General features: G+C 48.0%; 1 protein-coding gene across 1 annotated transcript in view; it reads left to right on the top strand.

Moving 5' to 3' along the window:
- ZBTB11 (zinc finger and BTB domain containing 11) overlaps positions 1 to 25,126 on the top strand; it is a 1,715,870-nt gene that overhangs the window by 701,683 nt on the left and 989,061 nt on the right. The gene's annotated exons all lie outside the window — the stretch shown is intronic.

Raw genomic sequence — 25,126 nt, forward strand, 5'->3', positions numbered from 1 at the left:
TACCAGTATGTAGCGTCCTTGTTCATCCACCCTCCTCTCCAGTTCCACGAAAGGGGTACTGTATCTCACTCATATCGTGGCCCCCCTGGAGAAGGCAGAGTACGTAGTGGAAAAGATGGTTCCCCTCCATTTTTTCTGTAACGTGTGCGCCTCGGACTGTGTTAGGTGGGATTCCTGCAGGAATACTATGTGTGCACGCTGGCGAATCAGAAAGGCATGTACTCTGTGTCGCTTCTGTACCGCCCCTAACCCTCGCACATTCCAGGTAACCAGCCTATATTTCCCTTTCTCTTCAGCCATATCCCGATACAGGTGTCACAGTGAGTATCATTTCACATTGCAATATGTACATTATCGGTGCTAGCCCGGAGACGGTTCCCTCCCCTTCCCAAACACAAACTCTGGAGGCGCAGCCTCGGAACTCTGCTGTGCCGAACATGAAACTGTAGAACATAACCAAACAATCTGTGTTGCATACGCTTCTGGGGGGTTGGCTAGGCTTGGGCCGTGTCCAAAGGGCCATACTTGTCTGCGCTGTCGGCTCAACAGCGCCGTAGAGGGAGTTAGCATACAATCGTCTATTACTGTTAGCCGCGTTTTGGGAGGGGGGGGCATGTGTCCTATTTATACAGTGTTATATTCCTGTGTGGCACAGGAGCGTGGGGTGCGTGAGGTCCTTATGGCAGAGACAATAGTTAGAAAGCTCAGCTCGGTTACCTCAAGGGTCAACATGTCACTATAGAATCATAATCATGTACCCTGTCTGTGGGTCCCCTCCTCCCACCAAGGTTTGGCTGTGCATTCTGGTTATAATAAAGGAAAAGGATACCAATGTGACCTGAAGTTCCAGGTCCCTTCCATGTTAGGAGTAACTCCTGGGCGTTGTCCAAAAGTTCATCTGCCGCTCTAGGTGTTACAGTCGGGAATAACACCATACTGTTTTCTGAGTCCGAGTGGACAGTGCTGTCTTCAGTGTCCGTATTTATAGTTCCACGTTCCTCCCTGAAGGAGCCCACCAGTGTGACAGCATCTTCCTGTCCTTGTTTTTGTTGATGGGTAGTAGGTTTGCTCCGTTTCGGTTCTGTGCCACATGCTCCTGATCTGTCCTCCGCATGATCCGATCCGTCCTTGGATCCGCCGGCCGATGAACCCTGGGTTGGGCCCGGGTTCTCCTCAATATCCATCACTTCTAGCCACTCTTCCACGTCCGTGGGGCTTTCAAAGAAGTGTGTTTTATTGCCGTGGATCACCTTGAGGCGCGCAGGAAATAACAGGGCGTAGCGGAGTTTGGCTCTCTGTAGTCTCTTTTTCACCTCGTAGTATAAAGACCTCTGCTTCTGCACCAGGTTGGTATAATCCGGGTATAGTGAGATACGTTTGTTTTCGTACTCTATGATGGATTTCATCCGGGCCTGTCTAAGCAGCGTGTCCCTATCTCGGTAGTTAAGGATCTTCACAATCAGTGGCTGTGGTGTTTGTCCCGGTCTCGGTCGACCAGTGGGGATCCTGTGTGCCCTCTCCACACAGAAGAACGGTGACAGTCCCTCTGCTGCTACGTTATCTCGGAACCACTGCTCCATGAATTCTGTCGCGTGGGGCCCCTCACTGCGTTCCGGAAGGCCAATGACGCGTAAGTTATTGCGACGATTGCGGCCTTCTGCGTCCTCCACACGTTCCATAAGAGTTTTCAACTGGTGTTGGATTTGTTGGATGGATTCGGAGTGTTCCACTACCGTCGGGGCAAGGTCCGCCAGCGTCGTCCCTTGGTCTTTGACTTCGTCCGCCAGTTTATCATGGTCGGCTTTAAGCAATGAGAGATTAGTGGTAAGGGTGCCCATTTGCGTCTCCATCGCGGCCCTAGAGTCTCTGATTTCTTTGAGTATTAGATCCAGTTTGTCCCCCTGTTGGTCTTCTGAGAGGGTAGAGTTCAGTGTTAGAGGTGTGGAACCACCCAGACCCGCGTCCGGAGTAGGCCCCACAGATGTCCCTTCCTTGCCATCCGTGGTCTTTGCACCTTTCCGTACCATGGTTACCGTTCAGAGGCCCTCCCAGTGGCTGGGGCCACGTCGCAGGACAGGCACCTATCATCTCCTATGTTTCTTCCACTTGGTCTCCCGACTCAGCCCTGCGGTCTCTCTAGGCTTCGATGGGTAACCGAGCTTTCGACAGGGTTCTAGGTAGGGCACTAATGCTTGGGAAGCCGCAGGCCGCTCCCACCTCCGTCCACCTCAAAGGGGCGTCAGGGATCAGTTCACAAGGTGGGCACCAGTTTCCGCCCTCTCCTTGGACCCAGGGTGGGCAACTCCGCACTCCCCGGCCAGGGCAACAGCAGCGGCTTTCTCCGCGCCTCCACTCGTCCCTCGGGCCTGTTCCCGCGTCTCCGCTGGGCTTGGGGGCCGACCGTCTGGATCCTCACCCCTCCGGTGTAGTGCAGTTCTAGGCCGACGGTTCCCCTTCGTACACCACCCCTCATCTCACATAGGGTACTGACAGTGGCTCTCCCCGCATCTCCGGCCCGACCCAAGCCGTCGGCACTCGCAGTATCCCTCCTCCGCGACTCTTCAATATCAGCAATGGCAGCGGGGAGTGGGGGAGGGGAGGGAAGTGGGGAGAAGCAGACGGGGCGGTGCAGCGCCTTCCACGATGCCTCCGTGTGTCCCTCACTCAGTGGTTGTTTTACTGGACTTTGGTCCCGGACGTCGGTGCGGTCCCGGGTTCCCCGCAGGTAGGGCTCCTGTCCATGCGCCGGCCCCCTCCTCGGAGCGGTCACCTCCAGACCCTCCGAATCTCGTACCAGGGGTATCGGGGGGGAGGGGGGAGGGGGTGGCCACAGCCCGCTCCCCCTGGACTCCACTAGTAAGCGGGCAGTGCGTTAGAAGATCGCTCCAGGGCAGCCCCCGGTCACCTCGGCACAGCCCGCACTCGAGGCCCCGGCTCGCAACGTGGGGCTAGGCCGCAGATGTTTCGTCGCGGTTCGCCGGGCAGCCGCAGCTCCTGGAGTCTCCAAACCTCCGTAGAGTCTAGCGGGGCACTTCAGTGGCAGGATCCCACCGTTGGTGGCGTAGGACGGCCCCCCGTCACGGCATACAGGATGTGATTTTCTCCCGGCTGCACCGGAGCTCTAACAGCCTCCGTCCGCCATGATGGCTTGCTAGCCACGCCCCGTTGTGTATATCTAGTGACATTTGATAGGGTGATACCTTAATTGGTTTTCTGTCTATTTCACTGTAACAGGAATAGCATTGTAAAAATCACATACCTAGCTAAAACTGTTCCCAAATAATTCCGTCCAACATCCCATCGTGTCCAACATTCCCGTACTCTCTCTCCACTTACTCAATTCTTTCTCCATTGCTTCCTTCTGAATCATTTTCACGCTTTCTACTGTGTCTTCACACATACCTCCTTCTGCGACCCATCTTGCGGGGCCCGCAACATACATGTGACTTTCAATATCTTTTGCTGTTTCCCTCGCTACTTCATCCGCAAATGCATTCCCTCGACCCACATCATCAGTGATCCTTTTATGCGCACTGCACTTCACAATCGCTACTTGAGCAGGCAAAGCAAGTGATTCGAGAAGGTCAGTCACCAACTGACTATGCTGTATTTTAGTGCCGTGGGAGGTAAAGAATCCTCTTTCCTTCCACAAACGGCAGAAACTATGAGCAACGCCAAATGCATATTGGCTATCTGTATAAACGGTCACTCTCTTTCCTTTTGCCAACACACATGCTCTCGTTAACACAGTTAACTCTGCAGCTTGCGCTGAATTCTGTGAAATGCGTGCAGTTTCTACTACTGTATGCAAAGTTGTAACAGCATAAGCTGCTGTCGTCTCGCCATTAGGAAGCTTAAAACAAGACCCATCTACCCACAAAATTCCATCCGGATTCACAAGTGGCGTGTCTTTTAAATCAATTCGACCTTTAGTTTCTTCTTCTGTACGAAGAAAACAATCATGCTGGTCTTGTACATTTTCTCATCCAGAACAGGTAACAATGTTGCTGGATTCAGAACATTACATCTCTTGATATGTATGTGACTAGCTAAAAGCGTCAACTCATATCCTGACAAACGGGCACTAGTTAAGTGTTGTGTCTTTGTTCTGTTTAAAAGGGTATCTACTGCATGTGGCACCATAACATTAAGAGTATGATCTAATACCAGTCCAGCAGATTGACGAATGGAAATCGCCGCTGCTGCTGTCGCTCTGAGACAACTAGGTAATGCCTTGGCTACTGGATCCAATGTAGCCGAAAAATAGGCACATGGCCTTTGTTTATCTCCAAATTGTTGTTTCAAGACTGACAATGCACAACCTTCTCTTTCATGAACATAAAGTGTGAAAGGCTTACTGTAGTCTGGAGTACCCAACACAGGATCAGAACACAAGGCAGTACGTAAATCAGAAAAACTCTTCTGACACTCATCAGTCCAAGGAAGAGGTTGGGGTGTATCTTTCAGAGTAAGTGCCAACAAAGGTTTGGCCAACAGAAAAATGTGGGATCCATTGTCTACAATAAGAGGTAATGCCTAAGAAAGCACGCACCTCTCTTTGTGTGGATGGCACATACATTCGTGCAATTGCATGGATATGTTCTGGGGTCAATCACCTTCCCTCCTTCGACAAGAGATGACCTAAATAGGTAACCTCTTGGTGACAATATTGTAACTTGGAAGGTGACACCTTGTGGTGTAAATCAGACAAATGTTGCAGAAGTAACACAGTTGAATTTTTACAGACATCTTCTGAATCGGCAGCCACTAACAAATCATCCACATATTGGATAAGAGTAGCACCTGGAGGCAAAGAAAAAGTGTCAAGCTGGGATTTCAAAGCCTGACTATAAATGGAGGGACTCTCACAATAGCATGGAGGTGCACGTTTAAATCGGAAGCTTCGGCCTCCGAGAGAGAAGCCAAAAAGATCCCTACTCTCCTCAGCAATAGGAATGCTAAAGAAAGCATTTTTGAGATCAATAACCGAAAACCAAGCTGCCGAAGCAGGAATCATAGTGAGCAGAGCTGTAATGTCCGGAACAACAGGAAACTGAGGGACAACAATTTTGTTGACCTCTCGGAGATCAATTACAAAACAATACACAGGTGGCTGAGAAGGATCAGTACGTTTAAGGACAGGCAAAACAGGACTATTGCATACATTTCCTCTCGTCTCCTCAACAACACCCTTCTGAACTAGATCATAAATAATAGCCAATAAAGCTCTCTCACCATCATTAGAGATCTTGTATTGAGGAATGCGTGGCAACTTAACATCAAGCTTAACAGTAATCACATAAGGCGGAATCTGAAGCAAAGCAACATCATTCGGACCCGTAGGCCAAAGTGTAGCAGGCAGTGAACGCAATTCGAGTGGCAGTTGGTCTTTAGATACATACATTGGAGAAGTCAATTTATCCCCCAAAGTAAGATGTACACCAGAGGGGGAACAATACAATGTGGCATGCAAACGTTTCAATAAGTCTAAACCCAACAAGTTTTCTCCGCAACCAGTCGTCAAAAGAAGCGGAGCTTCTAAATCATACGGACCAATGGAAATAGGCAAAGGACAAGAAACAGGGTTACTAACCGGGGCGCCAGAGAATCCTACGGAAACCTTTGTTAAGCCAGACAAAGGTGCCCCAGGGAGTTTGGAATGCATGATAGAACTTATCATTGCACCAGTATCCAAAAGAAATGTGTAGGAGGGTGGATACCTGACTATGGTTACCCCAGATTTTTTGCCTAGTGTTTAGCTGGTTTTCGACTTGGTTGGCCTGGGATCCTGCTAATCAGGGTCCCAGGCTATCTGCTCTTTCTTTAAATGGAATCCATGTACTTTAGGTACATCACCAATTTGGTACTGGACACCTTGTCAGCCCCTGTACAGTGCACTATAGGTGCATCCAAGGCCTACCAGGGGCTGCAGCATATCTTTTGCCACCCCTGGCTGGTCCTCAAATCGACACAACTGGCTGATCCCTCAGCTGGGGCAAGGTGGTGTAATCACCCCTTGCTTAGATATAGTGTACCTATATCTAAACCTATATCTGGACACATATATACCTATAACTCACTCCTATGGCAGGCCTTAACAATCCTGGAGGCAGAATGCTTGGTTTTATGTGAGATGGTGCTCTAGCATGAGCTGAGCCTGTCTGCAGCTTTCGGAACCATTTCCTTATAGCTGTTCTAGTGATACTGCCATACCATATACTCTTTGTTGGACTTGGCCCGTAGGGCAGGTGCACCCCTAGACTTTTTGCTTTTATTTGTGACCCTGTGTTAGTGATTTTTGGTTCTCTGCGCACTTTTCCCTGGGTCCCAGAGTAAAGTGCGTGTGTGTAGTATGGCTGGCCTGCCCTCCCATAGGAATGCATGGGGAATGTGTGTGTCCCTGGTAGTTCCTGATGTGTGGGGAGTGCAGGCTCGAGTTTAGTATGTGTGAACTCGTGAGAGTGAATGCTGCGAGATGGTGTATGCGGCATGTATGTGTCTAGAAGGGAAGTGCTACTTCTGGACATTGAGATATGTGTGCAGTGAGGGTGCTGGAGCGTGATTGGCTTGAGCTGGCTGGCATGCCAGGCTCCAGGAAGTCTGTATGGGTCTGCCTGGTGGTGAGTGTGAGATTAGCATGAGTGATGTGTGGGAGGAGTGTACCTGTGTCCTGGATGGGCTGGGTTTTCCCCACACAATGCTGGCTCCGCCCCCCTGTGGTGTGTCTAACGACCCTAGCCTCCCCAGTGAAAGAAATGGGTGGTTGGGCCATCAAGAGTGCTCCCAAGCCAGCTGCAACTGGTTTTCCCCCCACCCTGCACCTTGAAACAAAGGATTTTAGAGTATAAGAAGGGGCTGTGTCCCCATGAATGTTGTTCTGCTTTTGGATCCTGCCAGAGGGGGCTGTTGCTGCTGCTGGGGCCAGGAGGACCGCCACTTGGGGTGTCTCCCTGCCGGGAGACCCAGTGTGCTGGCTCTGGCCCAGCCTTGCCCCCCTGCCTGCCTCCAGACCTTGCTGGAGCTTTTGCTGGTGCCTACAGCACTGAGAGCGCTGCTCTCTGCCTTTCAGCGCTGGGGAGCGCTGAAACCCCTTGCCTAGCGCTTCAGAGCGCTTCAGTGGGCTCCTAGCGCTGTATTTTATCCTGTGGCGCTTGGGAGCGCCTTGCCTTCATTATTAGCGCTGTTAGCGCTAAGAGAGCCCAGCCGGTGCCCACCCGGCATCTGCTGCTTTGGTGGTGCCCACCGTTTGATGTCCGAGTGCCCACCTCGGATTATTGCCCTTTTTGGAGGCCGGTGCCCACCCGGCATTGCCCCGTCCTGAGATATTAATTTATCACGAGGGAGCCCACTCCTCGGATAATGGGACCCCGCCTGCCTATCTGAAGCGAGCCGCCGCGCTGCCCGCGGCGACCCGGAAGTGCTCGTGTGGCCAGCCAATCGCTGCGCGGCCCGAGGGAGGGTGAACCGGAATTCCCGCCCCCGCAGCCGAGCAGCCAGAAGTGAAGCAGCGGGCGTGTCTCCGAGGCTCCCCGAGTGGAGAGAGGATCCCCGCGCTGCCAGCGAGGAGAGGAGCCGCCCCGCCAGCGAGACAGCCGGTGAGTGAGGCACACAGAAAGGGAGGGGCGCCGGGACACATTGTCGGTGTCCCCCCCCCCCCCCCTTCCCGGTAGCGCGAGCTCGCGCTAAAGTGCAGAGTGAAGCCACGAGGGCTTCAAGGGGGCCTGACCGACGTCTCGAGTCCCCCAGAGGGGGGACTCCAAACCAGGGCCCCACGTGTTCGAGGGTCCCCCGTGAGGGGCCTCACCGGCCCAGAAAGCCGCATTGTTGTTGAGGAGCCCCGAGGCTCCTGGGGGCAATTCGTTCTGTGAGCCCAGAGAGGCTCGAGGTCAGTTCTTTGTGCGTGAGCCTGCGAGGCTCTTGGGGACATCTGTCTTTTGTCCTGAGTCCCCCGAGAGGGACTCCAACGACGCCCCATTGTTCATTGAGCCCCGAGTGGCTCTCCAGTTGTTCTGGGGTCCCCCGAGAGGGCCCCCCTGCCCACATTCGTGACGAGCCCTGAGAGGCTCAGGGCATTTCCGGTTCTTTCGAGCCCATAGAGGCTCTTGCGCTCAGTTGCTTTGCGAGCCTAGAGAGGCTCAGGGGCACAGTTGTTCTGGAGAGTAGAGCCTGCGAGGCTCACAGGTGGTTCTTGAGCCCACGAGGCTCCAACGTTGCCCTAACTTTCCCTGCACCAGTTGCCCAGCACTTTGTGGGCAACTGCCACGTTTAGGCCCTGACATTGGGACACAGGGACTGTCACAGGTGGTGACTTATCTGAGTTTTGCGCAACTGTGTTTTATTGCTACACCTCTGAATGTATTGTGATGCATCATGTGTTTTCCCTCCTTACACCTCTGAATGAATGTTATGCATTGCATCATGTGTTATGTTCTTACACCCCTACAGGTATTGTGATATGTAGATGGTTGTTTTCTCCCTAGTACAGGTGGTGCTAGTGAGGTCCTGGTTACCTGTGATTACTGGTTGTGTGCTCTATTTTTATATTGTGTGCTACAGTGATTTTACTTTCTACAAGTGCTAAGTTCTAAAAGTGCATACCCTTGACAGTGGTCCAGGTGGCCCTGTCCTGTACATTATCCCTTGTAAATTCCGCCCGTGCCTGTTGGCACAGTGTAACAATATGTGTGTTTTATCTGATGTATATTTATTATAATACAAAGGCTATTTTTATATAACCTGGTGTGGAGTTTCCTTTGTGGTGGGCCTTGGGAGTTGTTGCTGGGGTGCGTGCGCAAATACTTAACTTACATCGCCTCCAAGTTCAGCCTTGCTGCTCGCGCCACGTTACCTAGAGGGTGAGCAGGGGTTATCTTGGCGTGTAACTCCCTTGCCCTGACTTGGGAGTGGTGGTCTCTGACTGACTTTGGCGAAAGCCCTGGCCAGCCAGGGATCCCGTTTCCAACACTCTTAAGTGCATTATAATCCTCGCGGTTAATGCTAACTTTGGTTTGGCTTTATCAAAACATGTCGTGTTTGGTGTCATACACTTTGGAATACTACCCCCTCGCCAGTTCTGGGGATGAGGGTAGCATTCCACCCTTCTAGAGGGAGAAGACATGTTACTTTACTGAAAACGCGGTTAATTCTAACCAGAGCCCCAGCATCACAAAATGGACGCTGCTGCCACAGACACGAGTCTGGCCTCCTGCTGCTGACCGAAACTTGGCAGAGGACGCCTGGACAAAGGGTTTCCTGTCACACGGAGGTGTCACACCACCCCAGACAGGAGATAGTGGATTGTAGCAGGGAGGGTTGAAAGAAACTAGACACTGCCTGGGGCGCACAAGGTGTCCCTGGGCAGATTCCAGTCAAACCGGTTCTGGGGCCATCCTGCCCCAGTCCTGGCGTGAAACTGGACAAAGGAAAAGGGGTGTAACCACCCCCCTTCCTGGGTCCCACCCATAGGAGGGACCTAGCAGGTAATCCAGCCCCTTGATTTGGAATAAAGGTAGGAGCTGTGCAGATGCACATCATATTATCCTGACTGAAACTTATGAAACGAAACTCTGGACCCTTCGACATCCCACTCGACGTGGAAGACTGAAGAATCTCCCTTGTGGTCAAGGAGTGACCACCCTGTGCAAAAAGGCACCATCCAGCACCTCAACGTTTGCTTTGTTGCAGTTCCCGCCGGAACTCGAGCGACAGAGATCGACAAGACCCAGCGTGCCTCCCTTCTAACAGCCCGATCCACAGTCTATGCAGAGCTAAGACCCGTGGAGGCGACCTGAAGCCTGGGAGCAGCCATCTTGGAAAAACCACGAAGCGCTGACAGTGCAGCACCCGAGGCTCCCTCGAAGCTGTGCATTGGAGTTTGAGAAGCTCCAGCCCGAGCAGCTTTTGCACCGAAGCTCACCCCGCCACACTCACAGAGTGCTGCGTGGGGCCCTTTTGCATTTTCCTGCTCGACGCGTTGGTCCGGTCGCTTGCCCGTTGGCTAGTGGCCCCAGAACCGACAAACCTAAGAATTTACACAGCTAGTCTGGTTGCTCCAGACTGGCCCTCGCTCCCCTGAAAAGGAGCACCCGCTCTGACCTTGCTGGTCCGAGTATTAAGCGATCTACGAATCCTGCGTGAGTTGCCTTTGCCAAGGTTTGTTGACTCCGATCCGGAAGCCGACAGCGAGAGCCTTCGTGGGACAGCTCGTGATCCACTCCAGGACATCCTCGGTGCCCCAGAGTCCACGCGGCAGCGGAGACAAGCTTCACAACATCAACCTGATTGCGCCCGACATCGCCTGGTTCCTTCCTGGTCACTGGCTAGTGACCCAGACTCTGTCCCCTCTGCTTTCAGGTACTCTACATCTTCGATCCACCCTTGGATCACACCAGACACTTCTCTTCTGGACGCCTGCAGCATCTTCATCGTAGAACTGCGTGACGAAACTCGACACATCTTTGCACCTGTGCACCCGCTTCCTGTGGGTGAGGTAACTCTTGAACGCCGGTGCTCCTGTAGTGGTTTACACCTCTAGTGTCTAAGTCTAAAGTTTATTCCTTCTAGTCCAGTCGGAAGACTCTTAAAACTGTAACTCGATAACATTTACCCACCATTGACTTTGCATTGGTGCATGCGTGTGCTTTAGGCACTGCACCCGAATCCCGCGGGCTGCTCCCGTCCTAACTACTGTTAGTCCAGTGTAGTCCAAGCGATTCCCAAGGCCCTAGGCCTTACCACTGATCGAATAGTGATTGTTATACCACTTTTTTGATATATGGTTTGAGTGACCACCGGCCTCATCCATAAACGTGCAACTTCTATATGTTATATTGTGCTTTTGTTTAAACGCTTGTGCTTCATTGCTCATAAAGAGTAGTGGGGATTATTCTGAGAATAAATACATATATTTTTATAATATATAACTTGTGTGGTGTCCTTTCATTTGATATTACAGGATTGCATATGGTAAAACAGCTGGCTTCACATGCCCTCTTGAGTTAAGCCTTTAAGGCTGCTTAGTCCATGCTACCCCTAGGATAGCTTGTCTATAAGGTTGACTTACAACCACCACCATAAGGGATTGTTTGGACTGATACAAGGTGCCCACAGAACTGTGGACATCATATTCCAGGCCAACTTCTCACAAAATGGTTCTGTAACACCTAATGCTACAACATCAACATAAGGTCCATTCTGGTCCACTGGAACTGATACGATTCCCTTGCTTTGTCTATGGCTGTCCTAGCTAGTGTGAAAATCGGGAATTTCACTCTCTGCACAATAATCGTCATTATAATATTGCGCGGACTGGGAATTCTGCTACTCAAAGTAATTCATAGTGTTCTGCTTGGGTAAGGAACGCTGTCCTTGAGGCAACTCACCTCGCCCTCTACCCCTAGGCATTGACTGAAAACCACCACGTCCTCGTGGCACAGATTGTCCACCAGTATGTTGTAGCAAAACCGGACAATTAATCTTAAAATGACCTTCCTCTTTACAATAAGCGCATTGATCAGGACCCAATGGAGGTCGCGGAACAAAAGGTGTAGGTTTCTGCAACAATCTCTTAAACTGTGGAGGCTGTTGCGATTCGGACTGACCAGAACGAGGGGGATAAGCCTGTTGCAAAAGAATCTTCGTTTTCAATTCTTTAGTCTTTTTCTCCACCTTTTCTTTTTCTTCCTTATCCCTATTCTCGTAATACTGAGCAGTAGCTAATATCTGGGCAGTCGATGAAACGGCACAATGAACTCTCTGATTGTTTCAATTTATGCGATAATTCAGGAAGTAGATGAATTACAAATGTATCCACAAATAATCGCTGTCCACCTTCAGTACTCATATCTTGACCACTATGATCGATGAAAGTTTCTTCGAAACGAGTAAAGAAATCGGAGACACTTTCATCCGTCTTTTGTTTGCACGCTGCTAACTTATCCCAGTTAACGCGTACAGCATGCATCATCGTTTTCATAAGAGCTTTTATTTTACCGGATAATTCTATGATCAAATCATCAGGTTTATCAGCACCTATCTGTCCTGCATCTGCGGCCGCTATAGCAGCCCAATTTCCACCTAAAGCTTGATCATGATCTTCCCTACGAATTTTAGCCCATAGAGCTTGTGGGACTACATTTCCCATCAGTAAATCAATATCTGCCAAATTCATGATACACGCATCAACAGTCTGGGACAACTCTTTATAATACCCAGCAGGATTCTTACGAGGGTCCGGTAAAGACTGTTTGAGCGCCAAGACTTCCGATCTTTTCCAAGGATCATGTACCCATATACGCTGGAAATGAGCAAGGATAGGCGGATGAGCGTTTGGATCTGCATCTCTCCATTTTGGAGGAACTTCTCGCATAGGATATTGTGCCATTTTATGTCGAACCGTAGGATCAGGTTCACAAGAAGCTTGAGAGAAAAAGGAAGACCGACAAGCATGCTCTACATCAGGACCCTCAATAAGTCCCTTATCAAAGTGATCCTGTACTTCGAACAAACCCTGAGGAGGTAAATCTAGATCCATATCTCCCCACCCTTTAATAAGAGTGTTACACATAACATTAAAGACATACCTCTGCGTAGGCACATTACATTGTAGAAAAGTGTCTAAAATATCACACACGCTATACTGTGGACCACTCATGATCCAATTACGAGCGAGAGAATCTAGCTTAATCCGCTCTTCCCCATCAGGAATCTGGCTACGAGATTGCCTTCGAGACGAAGCAGGAGAAAAATAAAGAGGCCCAAGAAGAGGTGACAAAAGACCTGAAACAGTGTCATCTAACCGTTGACGTGCTGTAGGGGAATCCGACACTAGAACAGGAGACAACATATTCTGTAAAACAGGAGAGGAACTAGTAGCAAAAGAAACTAAAGATGAAGGAGACTGAAGTACAGAAGATTGGGGTACAGGAGTCGGTGGCAAAGGAGGCGGAGGTGGAATTACTGGAAGAGGCAAAGGTGCAGGAACCGGAATAACTGGATTAGCAGCAGGTTGTAATGGGGGTGCATTAACACCTAATTCATAAGGTGGAGGTAATGTCAATAGATGTTACATGAAAGGATCTTCGTCAAGACCCTTACTCTTTGAGGAAGTAGGCAACACAGGATAACATATATCTATTGCCATACGATGCTGTCTTTCTGAAACTTCAATCATCTGATCAGTCTCATCATTTTAAACTGTTGAGCAGCCTGTAAAATTGTCATAATTTGCTCCTTCTTAGCTTTCTTCATTTGCTTAATTTCTTTCTGTTTGGCTTCCTTACGCCAAAGGCGGAAAGAGTCAAACATTGCCGGCCGGGCTTTTCTCTTAAACAGAATCGCTTCTAAATTATTTAATATATCAGGCTCAAAACTACCATTTTGTGGCCACTGGAGGACACCATCTTTCTTTGTGTATCAGATCCATGTTTCATTAAAAATAATAGGGCCATGACCATGTTTCGAATAGAATTCATAAGTGGGAGTTCCAACCGGAGGAATCAGACAAGAATCCTCTAGCTGGGAATCCCTAGAAAAACCAAAGCAACAGAATTTCCTAAACTTACTAAATCCAGGCATTTCGTAACGAACTGAACTTTCTACAAACGTCAAGGGGTTTAAGACAATATAGTCACAGCACAAACATACTTACCCCTCGGCTTCGATAAGTGCACTGATCGAATAACAAAAACCAAAACCAAACAAAGAGTGGGCGCTACCCACGAATACTTAACTAAATGTTTTCGTACGCCAACAGATGTCCGTTGAACGTCTCGCGATACCAATCATCACCAAAGGGCCAAGGCAGGGCGACAGTCAGGGCAGCAGTCGTCAGCAGCCGCCAGAAAGGAGTAGCCGCGCTGTAAAAGACCTTCGGTCCACTACAACATACAGGGGTCGCTCACGTGGTTCGCGAATCCTCCAGAATTTTCTTGCGAAGCTCCTCACGACCCTCGGGCTGAACCACTACCACTGAAGTTGGGCTGCCAATTGGAGAACCGGGCCTTATGGACCCAGCGGCGCAGGGCACGCCTAATATCTCCGGGTTCACCTGCCTTGTCAGACAGAGACACTCGACACTCTGTTGGGCGCAGAAAATCAGATTTATTAGCTGCAGTCAAGTACAGGTGTCCTAGAAGTTACAGAAGGTAGATTCTTAGGAGACTGCCACTTAATTCTGTGGCTCACAATCTATTATAGGTCATATGTTTACAATGCCCACTCCCAAAACATACAAAACTGACGAATAGGAATAGTTCGAAAACAAGCTATTGAATGTCAAAACACACCCTCCATTCAGACCCCGTGTGCTCTCCTCCCCTCAAGTTAATCAACATTAGTGCCCGTAATTCAATTTGCAGGTGGTAGAACATGTTTCAATGCTTCAAAGGATAGTTTATGTAACAGGAGAATACACGAAGAGAATAGCAAAGGCCAGTCAAATAGAATGAAATCAGGAAGAATGGTGGGACCCAAACAGTGGAGTTAGACGAGGATTAATCAGTCTAGACATGGATTTAACAAACTAGGCCAGGCCCTGAGATCGGTTTGGTAATCAAGGACAAGGGTTACTCTTAAACAGGAGAGACATGTAGCAGCTGGTAAAGCAAAAACACCGTGTTCGCCGTGCTGCCTGAGTGAGGCAACACAAAATGGCGGCTAAGCACAAAATGGCGGCTAGATACGAAGCAGAATCGAAAACTACGGAACCTCAGTCCTCCAGAGGCGAAGCCTCCGGAAGAACCGTACCTTTAGGGACATGTGTGTCTAAGGAGTGTCGCACTTGTAGGTATCGAAAATATTCGTTTTGGTGTAGTTGGTACTGGGCCACCAGGGACTCAAACGTGTGCACTGCGCCTTTCTTCCAAACATCTCCAATCCTCGCTATGCCAATCAGGTCCCACTTGTCAAAACCTTTCGACTTCCACATGCTGCCCAACTTCTCCGAATTCAATAAAGGGGTGGCTAGTGTAAGTCTACCCTCCCACCCCAAACATTTATTAGCAATATGCCAGACACGGACCGCGTGGTCAGTGGGACCCGTCAATGGGAATCTACGCGGCCTAGAGTATAAAGCCCTCTCCAACTAACCACCCGGCGCCTGACCCCGATCCATTGCATAACCAGGGTCGCCAGGTATACCGTATATTATGTTATTCACTGCAGGTAGTTGAGAGGACCAGTAGTACTTGCGAATGTCTGGGAGCCCAATTCCCCCATCGTACCAAGGAAGGGTCAACTTGCTATAAGCAATTTGAGCACCACCCTCCCAGAGAAGCCATCTCTGAAGGGATTCTATCTCTCTGAAATAAGCCGCCGTAACCAGGTCCATCGAATTCTGCAACGCATACAAAAACCGAGGAAGTGCCATCATTTTGAACAAGACCGCCCTCCCTAACAGAGAGAGCGGAAGGGACCTCCAACGCTCCACATCTGCCCTGCACCTAGTCAATGGAGCGGCCAAGTTTCTTTCATACCGCAGCTGTGGGTCTAGCGTCACATAGATGGGAGTTTTAATTTTAATATGTTGCAAGTGTTATATATTCAGTAAGAGCCCCCCAGATTTTAATGCCCAGTCTCCGTTTCTTTAACTCTTTGATGGCAGAAAGGCTGGTTTCTAATTTGCATACAGCAAACAGCCTTCCTCTCCACATTTCAAAAGTAGGGTGTTCTTTCTGTCTCCACAGTGATGCTATACATAATCTAGCCACAGCGACAGCAACATATATTAAATATCTAAATGTGTACATTCCCAGTGCATAGCTTTTTATCTTCTACGACCCCCAACATCATAACTGTTGGGGTTATCTCAAGCTGCACCTCTGTAACTTCCGTGAGAAAGGTCTGCATCATATTAATAATTGTTTCAGTTCTGGACAAGTTGAAAACATATGGACTATATCTGCCTGATCCATCCCTCTCCGAGTACACTTATCCTCATTCAGCCCCCCCATCCACCGCAAGCAATTTTTGCCGGCGTATAATCCAAATCAAAAGTAGTTTTATACTGTTGTGTTTTAAGATTGGAAGAGATTAAGAGTTTATCAGCTAATATGATAGACTCTTGCAGAATATTTCCTCTGAGAGACAGCCTGATGTTCCATTTAGCATTTTGTACCTCAACTTCATCTTTTTGTATGTCAGTAAGTATTTGGTATATGTTAACAATCTTTCCCAATACCTTCACAGCTTCTGGTAAGTTATTTTTCTGTTCTAGGCGTGAAGCATCACCTCTTTTAATCAAATAATCACAAATCTGTAAATATTTAAAGAAGTCTGCTTTGTTGAGATTGTATTTAGACATTAATGCAGCATATGTCCTGACACCACTGCTGTCTACTAAGTCTCCTAGAGTCTGAATTCCTTTACTTCTCCATCTATTCATGATGCAATCCGAACAAATAGAAGGAAGTAGAGCTGGGGCATCCTTGGGGTATAAACATTAATCCTACCTATCTGTAGATATCTCCTAATCTGAAGCCAAGCCTTATGAGTGGTTGGACCAGCTTTAAACATTTTTTTTTATAATAGCTGGGCTCAAGAATCTTAAAAAAAAACGTCTCTCTTGTGGAACCTAATAGCAACTGAAACATAGGAGGTATATCATCTATACTTTCCTCATTTACCCCAACTAATAGAATTCCCATATATTGTGATAAACATGCCCAATAGTAAAACTGGAAGTTGGGGACCGCCCAGCTCCCTCGTTCTCGCGGAAGGGTCATGAATTTCATAGCTCGCCGGGGTTTCTCCTGTGCCCACAGGAAACTGCTACATCTAGACTGCAATTTCTGAATCTGTTTCCCTGTAATTTCTAATGGGACCACCCTAAAGAAATTAAGAACTTTTGGTAGGATATTAATTTTTAGGACATTACATCTTCCCAGCATTGCCAGATGTAGACCTTCCATCCTATCTAATTTCTTTTTAATCTTGTGTAACATAGGGTTCTAATTTGACACAACCATCGTATCAAGGCACGCATTCATCCGCACCCCCAAATATGTTGCCTCCTTCATGGCTCTAGGATCATTAAAATGTACTTGATCTGTACATATAACCTGTGTCTTGGCTAGATTGAATTTATAGCCTGAACTCTTCCCGTATAATAATGCTAATTGTTACGTCTCTGCCAATGTGATGGCGGGATCCGGCTAGACTATAGCTATATCATCTGTGTATGCTAGTATTTTAACCAGTTGCTGCCTGGGACTTAATAGTTGTGTATTTAATCTAGATTCCAATAGGTTTAGGAACAGGTTAATATATAGCGCAAATAGCAAAGGAGAGCAGGAGCACCCCCTGTAGGGTACCCCTTGATATAGATACAGGATTGGATTCTAACCCCAGCGAACACACTCGAGCATTTGGTCATATATACATAGCTTTAACTGCCTGGATAAAACCGGTTCCAAACCTTTGCCACCTCATAGTTGCCCTTAAAAATTCCCAGGAGACACGGTCAAACGCTTTTTCTGCGTCCAATAGTATCAGTCCACATGGCAGTTTACGTGTGTTGGCGATATCCAGCAGTGTCGTAACTCTACTTATGTGGTTGACCGGGCCTCTCCCTGGTATGAATCCATGCTGGTGGACCGAAACTAAAGGCGTAATCACTCGAGAGAGTCGCAATGCTTATATTTTTGCGTAGATTTTCCCATCGCAGTTGATGAGCGAGATTGGTTTAAACGACCCTGGAAGTGTAGGTGGTTTGTCTTTTTTAAGAAATATGATGATACTCGCTACATCCCATGATGCCGAGGCAGCACCCTTTGTTGCCTCCCGAAATACGGTTCGCATATCTGATTGTATCTCTGGTAAAAAAGAGTTTATAAAATTACAGAGGGAGCCTATCCGGGCCAGCAGCTTTCCCTGTAGCTAATGAACTTACGGCTTCTACAAGCTCTTCCATTGTAATTGGTTCCTCTAATAGTTTCATTCAGCATCTTCCTATAAGGATCTATATACAGGTCTTCCCTTCCACCCGGGTGATAGTATCCTTTGAGTACAGCCCCTCATAGAAAGCCCTGAAGACCTCCAAGATCCCCTCTGGTGTTTCTACCAGGTTTCCCATCGAGTTTTCAATTGCCCTAATAGTATTGTTAGCCTCCTTATATCTATCTGATCTTCTTGGCCAAGCATCTACCAGTTGCCTCACCAAACTCATAGCACTCTCTTCTAAAAAGATGGTATTTCTTTGCTATATCTGTGGCCCACTCCTCGTTTATCATGGTTTTACAGCATGCAACCTCAGTTTGTGCCTGTGTGGTGTCCAATTTACCCTGAACCGCCTCTGTTAACACATATTCAGCATGGCGCAGATTATCATATAGAGTCAGTTGGTGCTGCCTAAGTTGTTTTTGTACATGTAGCCCGAAGCTCAGTATCTCTCCCCTGAGCCCTGCTTTCATAGCATTCCAGACTGTCACATTTAGAGGAGTTTTGATTTATGGCTAAGAACTGAGTTACCAATTTTCGTATATGACAGATAAAATCTTCATTTAATAATAGCTTTCTACCGAAGGAGGATACACTTCGGGATCGTGCCGTGCCATGCATTGTAAGTTTCAACAGGACATGGTTGTGGTCCGAGGTAATTCTGGGAGAAATCTGCATATATGCATCTGTTAAGTGAGTTTTAGTTAAAAAAAGTAGTCTAGTCAGGCTAGCTTTTGAGGAGGACAAGAATAATATGTGTATCCTGGATCTGGATGTTTTAACCTAGGCCATACATCAACTAAGCCATGTTCATTAACAAGCTGCTGTAGAGCTTTATTGCCTTAGGTTTCCTGCCGTAGAATTTATCTCTCCCCAACCCGAGTCACTTCTCCCAATTGAATATTAAAATCCCCCGTCAATATCAGAGGGGTTTCCCAGGTGGCCAATTCTATATTCAAATATTCAATAACCTGAGTTTCATCATAATTAGAACCATATGCAGAGCATATTGTATATTTCTCATTAGCCGCTATACACTCAATCATAGCCTAGCGACCATACTTATCTGCTAAGCTTATCGTTACTTTTAATTATTCTTAGCAAGGATAGCGACATCTCTAGTGGTAGTACCTTGAGAGGTGCAAATCAGAAGCTCATACCCTATCTCCTTTAGTGTGTTACGTTTACTCCATGGAACGTGTGTCTCTTGGAGACAGACCACATCGGGGGACATATTCCTGATTTCTCGAGCCACTCTTTGCCGTTTGCCCCTTTCATTAAGATATCGCACATTAAATGTACAAAAAAATGAAGATGCCATTTTTACTCTGGATCGATACAGCTGACATTACTCCCTTGAATAAACATATCAATATCGCTCTGGGCCTTGTATTAGATTGGTTTGGTCCCGCCTGATACGTCACTCGGAAAGGAAAATGGTGGGCACACTGAATCTCCGGTCCCATGTGCCTTCTGACCATTCCAGAAAGGCTTCTGTAAAAAGTTTCACCACAAACAAACTTCCTGGGGTCCGAGCCTTCAACTCCCTCTGGCATACCAAGAATTCTTCAGTTATTACGCCGGAGGCGGTTTTCCATGTCCTCAAGCTTCCAGAAAATATCATTCCTCTGTGACGTCAGCGCATCCGTGCCTGTTTTCTGCACGTTCATCTCATCTTCAAGGGTAGATATTTGATTCTCGGTCTTGGATATCCTTTCTGTGATCCTGAACATGATTTTCCATCCGCCGAATTGAATTCTGTAATTTTCTACAAGTGCCTTGTGTTTTTTGGCTTTCCGCCCGACTTTCTTCTCTGTGCGCCATCATTGTTTCATATATAACTGCCAACAAAATATCGCCTGAGCGTTCTAATAAATTATCGTGGTCTTGTCTCGGGTTCCCTCCTCTAGATAAGACCCATAGTTGGCATTATTGCCCAGATTCTCCCCTGAGGATTGTCCAGAGACAACAATTATAGCAGTCTGCTGTGATGCGAGTGGCATGGCAGGTGCTGTTTTTTTGCATACAGTCCCAGAACTAGACCACCTATTATCCTTTCCAGGGGTCTCCTCTTCCTGGCATACACTGCTGGTTTCACTCCACCATCTGCTTGTTGAGCCAAGAGGGTCATCAGATATCTGTAGCGATTCATGACCTGACAAATTAGACTGATCCGAACGTGAGAACAAAGGATTCTCAATCTGTCTTCATCAGGTTTGCACCATCATTTATACCATCCATACCGTCTGGTATTTGCAGCCTATCCACTGGTAAATTTGAGACCTCTGCTTCGCGCCTCATCTCTGCTGAAGTCGAGGTTACTAGTGCCACATCTGACAGGGTCCCGCTCCTAGTATCCAGTCTGCCCTTTCAGTAAGGGGCTGCCTTGACTCTGAGTCAGCCTCCCTCCCTTGCTCCACATTCGCCATATCGAGTCCCAAAGCCCCTGTATTTCCCTGACTCCCCTCTTCTGAAATTTTCACAGGGGCTGCTTCCTCAATGGTGTCCTTTCCGTGATTCAGCTTCTTGCCCTTTCTGGCTGCCAAGAAGATTGCGGGAGTCTCTCTCTTCCCGATGCCGTGTTGCTTGCCGGACTGTTGCTGCGGCCGTCCTCAGCCACTCCACATCTTTGTCTGTCCTGGGCGATTTCTGGGGGCTTGCTCAGCGCGGTATTGCTTCCAACACCCCAAATATTTCTGCTCCTGGTGTTCTTCGGTGGCATCCCTCCCCGAACAGCAATCCAATCCTGCCCCGCCGGCTACCCGCTGCAAGGCTCCTTGCGCCGGACGCCCGCTCAAGCAGAAATGGGGACGAAGAAATCGAGGGCAGCCTGCCGCAAGACACTGTAGTGAAAGTAAGTCACACAGCATTCCTGGTTTCCGCTATTTATTTTCGCCTGTTCTCCTTGCTGATCCGCGGTCTCACATCGGAGGGTATAGGGAGGTCAGGTTACGAGTGCTCACTCGGCTGAGTGATCAGCCGCCATCTCTGTACTGTTTATTGTTAATGCAGATTTGAAACAGTCTCATTTCAAATTTTCACCTAGATTACACGGATTTGGAATGCAACATTTGCCAGAAAGCTTCATAGGTTCCATGGATTTAAATTGAGTATCCAAGCTATAATAATATCTTTGACTTCACATTAGAAACGATCCTTGAGGGTGAACTGTAAACCCGAACAATAATAAAACAACTTTTCAACCTTGATTTATTCATTGGTACAGGATGAGTGCCGAGGTACTGTGCAAGTCACGCCAATAATTATTTATTCAGCCAATATAGACCATAAAAGCACATTAAATAAAACATATGGTCCTAAAATCAAAACGAAAGCCTAGATTTTTAAAAGAACCATTAGTGCTTGTTTGTTTCCAATCTGACAGGAATAAAAACTATCTAGAACCAATTGTAAAAGGGGCACTTTAAGACAAGACATTAAAAGAGAAGTACAAAATCACAGAATCTGGGATTTAAAAATTAGACTTATAAAGTGCAGATGTGTCAGTACATTCACAGGAGCAGAATCATGGAGTTCAATACATAAGTACCACGATTAAGGGTGCGCACGTTCTGCCCATACGCTCTGAAACAAATGAGAGCTCTCTAATCCTTTAACAACTTCTTCCCATCCATTAGGGCTCTGAAAGAAAGCTTGCGACCCCAAAGCAGACCATGGGGGGAAGAAAGCATTTGTAAATACCACAGACTTACTTGTGCAAATTGACAGGTCCATAGCAATGGAAGGATACCTTTGTTCCATAGGGTACAATAAAAATCGCATACAAACATAAAGTGCATGGTGTCCTACTCTTAAAAATTATCCCAATGACAGGGCTTTAGAGCACCTGACTTTCGTTGAGAATCCTTTGGGGGCAGCTAAAAACCAGTGTATAAAATTAAATCTGAATCTGGTCAACAGGAAACGATGATGAGCATTATTAACAAACGACAAATAGGGCTTCCGCTGCGGGCTTGAGCTCAGCATTACATATTGTCTCACAGTGGGCTTAGCAAGTTCCATGCGTTCCCTTTTTCCCCCCAGCCACCTAGCCAAAAACATGTTTTTGATGTGCATCATATCACTGGGGCATAATGGTCTTGGGTTTGTAAACAGATCAGGGCAGCCTATCTTCCTCAACTGCTCCGTGAGATAACCTAGAGAGGGGATACACAAGGCCCACTCGAGTGCAATGCAGGCCACTAGGACATGTTGGTTTAAAATAGTAACAGGACTTGACCAAATTCTCAACCAGCGCATTAGTAGTGCAACTGCAATGTGTCAGATATATAGCCCAGACCCAGCTCTTAGTGCGTCATGAAGGAACAGGCGCAAATGGGAACAGCAAGAAGTCTACACAAGAATTTATTCTCAACCACCTGCAGTCTTTGTACCCCCACACCTCGCATCCGTAGATGGCTATAGAGATACATTTTTCTCTGTAGACCTTTGTCAGGGTGGGTGGAGGTTAAGCCCCTAGTCTCTTGACAAAATCCATGGTTGCCAACACTGCCCTCGCCAAGGTGTTCTTTTTAAGTACTCTTTGAGTAACTCGTGACCCTCTATTGTCAAACAACACTCCCAGATAAAGGAAAGTAGAAACTTTGGTGAGCTTGAACTCCCGCTGAAAATAGTTTTGTGCCAGCCCTGGGAATGTCTCTATAGGCTGCTGACAATACATCCCCTAGCTTATTAACAAAGAGGGTAAACAGCATGGGGGGTCAGAATGCAACCCTTTCTTACCCCTCTCATGACCTCCAGGAAGCAGACACAGCCACTCTCATTGTACCTGACCGAGGCTGAGGGTTGAATGAGAGGTGCGTAGTAAAGCCACCAAATCTGCATCCATGCCCAGATCCAAGAGGATAGGCCAGAGCTTGGATCTGTTGATACGGTCGAATACCGAAGTTAAGTCCATAAAATCCAGGTGCTGGTTATCCCTCTTGGTTATTGAGTATTTCCCCACAACCATGTGTAAGTTGATGCATTGATCCAGTGTCCCTCTGCCCTGCCTAAAACCATACTGCAGACTTGAAATAATGTTAACATTTTTCTAACCAAGCGGTTATCTGCTCCAGGACCACCTTATCCATAATTTTTGCAGCCGAGTCTAAAAGGGAAAGCGGCCAATAACATGCTGGGTCGACCCTCGTGCCTTTTTTAAAAAATAGGTAGAATAATGGCATTGGACCAGGAAGAGGGGAAGCCAAAGTTGCAAGCTGCATTAAAGACCCATGTCAGGTTGTTAGCCCAGGTCAGAGGGTATGTTTCTTAAATATCCAGAGGGACCCCATCTGGGCCCAGCACTTACCAACTGGCTGTCGCCACAATGGCCTTATACACCTCTTCTACATTAAAAGATAATGGTGCAATTTCAGTTTCAAGCTCCCACACGTTGTCAGACTCCCCCAGGTCATCCCTGTAGGAGAGTAGGGTCTGCTTCCTATGGTCACCCCCACTTTTTGCTGTGATTTTCTGTTTTTTCGACTTTAGTGTGGCTGTGGGCCTGCTAATCAGACCCACAGCCCAGCTGTTTTCTCTCTAAATTGATACCGTGTACTTTAGTTACATACCAGATTGGTTACTGGGTCACCTTTGTGAGCCCCTATGTAGAAAAAGGGTCAGGCAGATCAGGTCGATTACCCCTTTTCAAGGTTTGCCCGGCGTTAGCCGCCTCTCACCCAACTCACGGTTACCAAATAAAGAGGCAGGCGCTGGAGACTGGAAGGCAGGAAACAGGAGTTTATTCTGACGGAGCAGAACACGTCAAATCAGACAACAGGGTATCTTCTCGAGGTGCTCTAAACGCATCCTTGAGGCCTGGCCTCTTATACACAGGTTTATTGCTTTATTACATGAAACACATTCTTGTCAATACTTTGATGTACGGAAAGACATCCTCGGAATCCTCACTTTGGGCCTGTTCCCACACACATTTACAGTAGAAGTCCCCACCTCGGTCACAGTAGGTGATGACTATCGCACACCAGGACATTCCGTCGATTCCCGGAATGTGTGTCTGATCGGATCTCATGGGGTGGGGGGGGGCTTTCATCAGTCAGAGATCCTTTGAATCGGGGCAGCTGCTTACTGTAAGGGGGCCAATAAATGGTATCCGCAGGGCCAGGTGGCGCCCTGGGAACGGGCAGGAAGATTGGGCACAGAGGAAAGGGGGTTCATCAAAGGATGGGGAGGTGTTGGCCGGGAACGGAATGCATTTCCGAGGCAGAGTAGCGCTGGAGCGGAGTTTTATGGTTCAGGTATGAGAGAGCGGGGGCTATCAGCGCGTGGGGGATGCTTGCGAGGTCAGAGGGAGAGACGCGCTAGCTAGCGGCGCTGGGCAGGGAGACCATGGTTTTCAAAATGGCTGCCATTTACGCGCACGAAGGGGCGTAAAAAGGGACAAGATGGTGTGGCCAATGTTTCATGATTTTCACTTTACGCTCAACAGTGGCTATGGTGAACATAAATGAACACCGCTTATGTATACCGATTTTAGTCATTTTCTACACCTATATAGTGTACCCTAGGTACCCAGGGCATAGGTGCATCCAAGGCCTACAAGGGCCTGCAGCATGTATTATGCCACCCCTGGCTGGCCCTCCAAACTGACACCACAGGCTGATCACTCAGCTTGGCTAAGGTGGTATAATCACCTCTTACTTAGACATAGTATATCTATATCTACCTTATATATAGACACATGCACCTATAAGTCACTCCTATGGCAGGCCTTGACAATCCTGAAGGCAGAGTGCTTGGATTTATGTGAGAGGGTGCCCTAGCATGAGCTGAGCTCCTCTGCAGCTTTCGGAACCATCTCCTTATAGCTGTTCTCTGATATAGCCATACCATATACTCTTAAGTGCATTACAATCCTTGCAGTTAATGTTAACTTTGGTTTGGCTTTATCAAACATGTCGTGTAAGGTGTCAATCACTTTGGAATGCTAAACCCCCCCCCCCGCCAGTCCTGGGGGTGGGGGTAACATTCCACCCTTCTAGAGGGAGAAGACCTGTAGTTACTGTTAACCCCGGTAACAGTAAAACAGAGCCTCAGCATCACAAAATGGATGCTGCTGCCACAGACACAAGTCTGACCTCCTGTTGCTGGGGGAAACTCCAGCAAGGCCGGCCTGGACAATAGGGTACGAGAAGCCCCAGACCCGAGCACCATTTGCACTGAAGCTCAG

The sequence above is a fragment of the Lissotriton helveticus genome, chromosome 8, assembly GCF_964261635.1.
Source record: "Lissotriton helveticus chromosome 8, aLisHel1.1, whole genome shotgun sequence".
NCBI classification, from domain to species: Eukaryota; Metazoa; Chordata; class Amphibia; order Caudata; family Salamandridae; genus Lissotriton; species Lissotriton helveticus.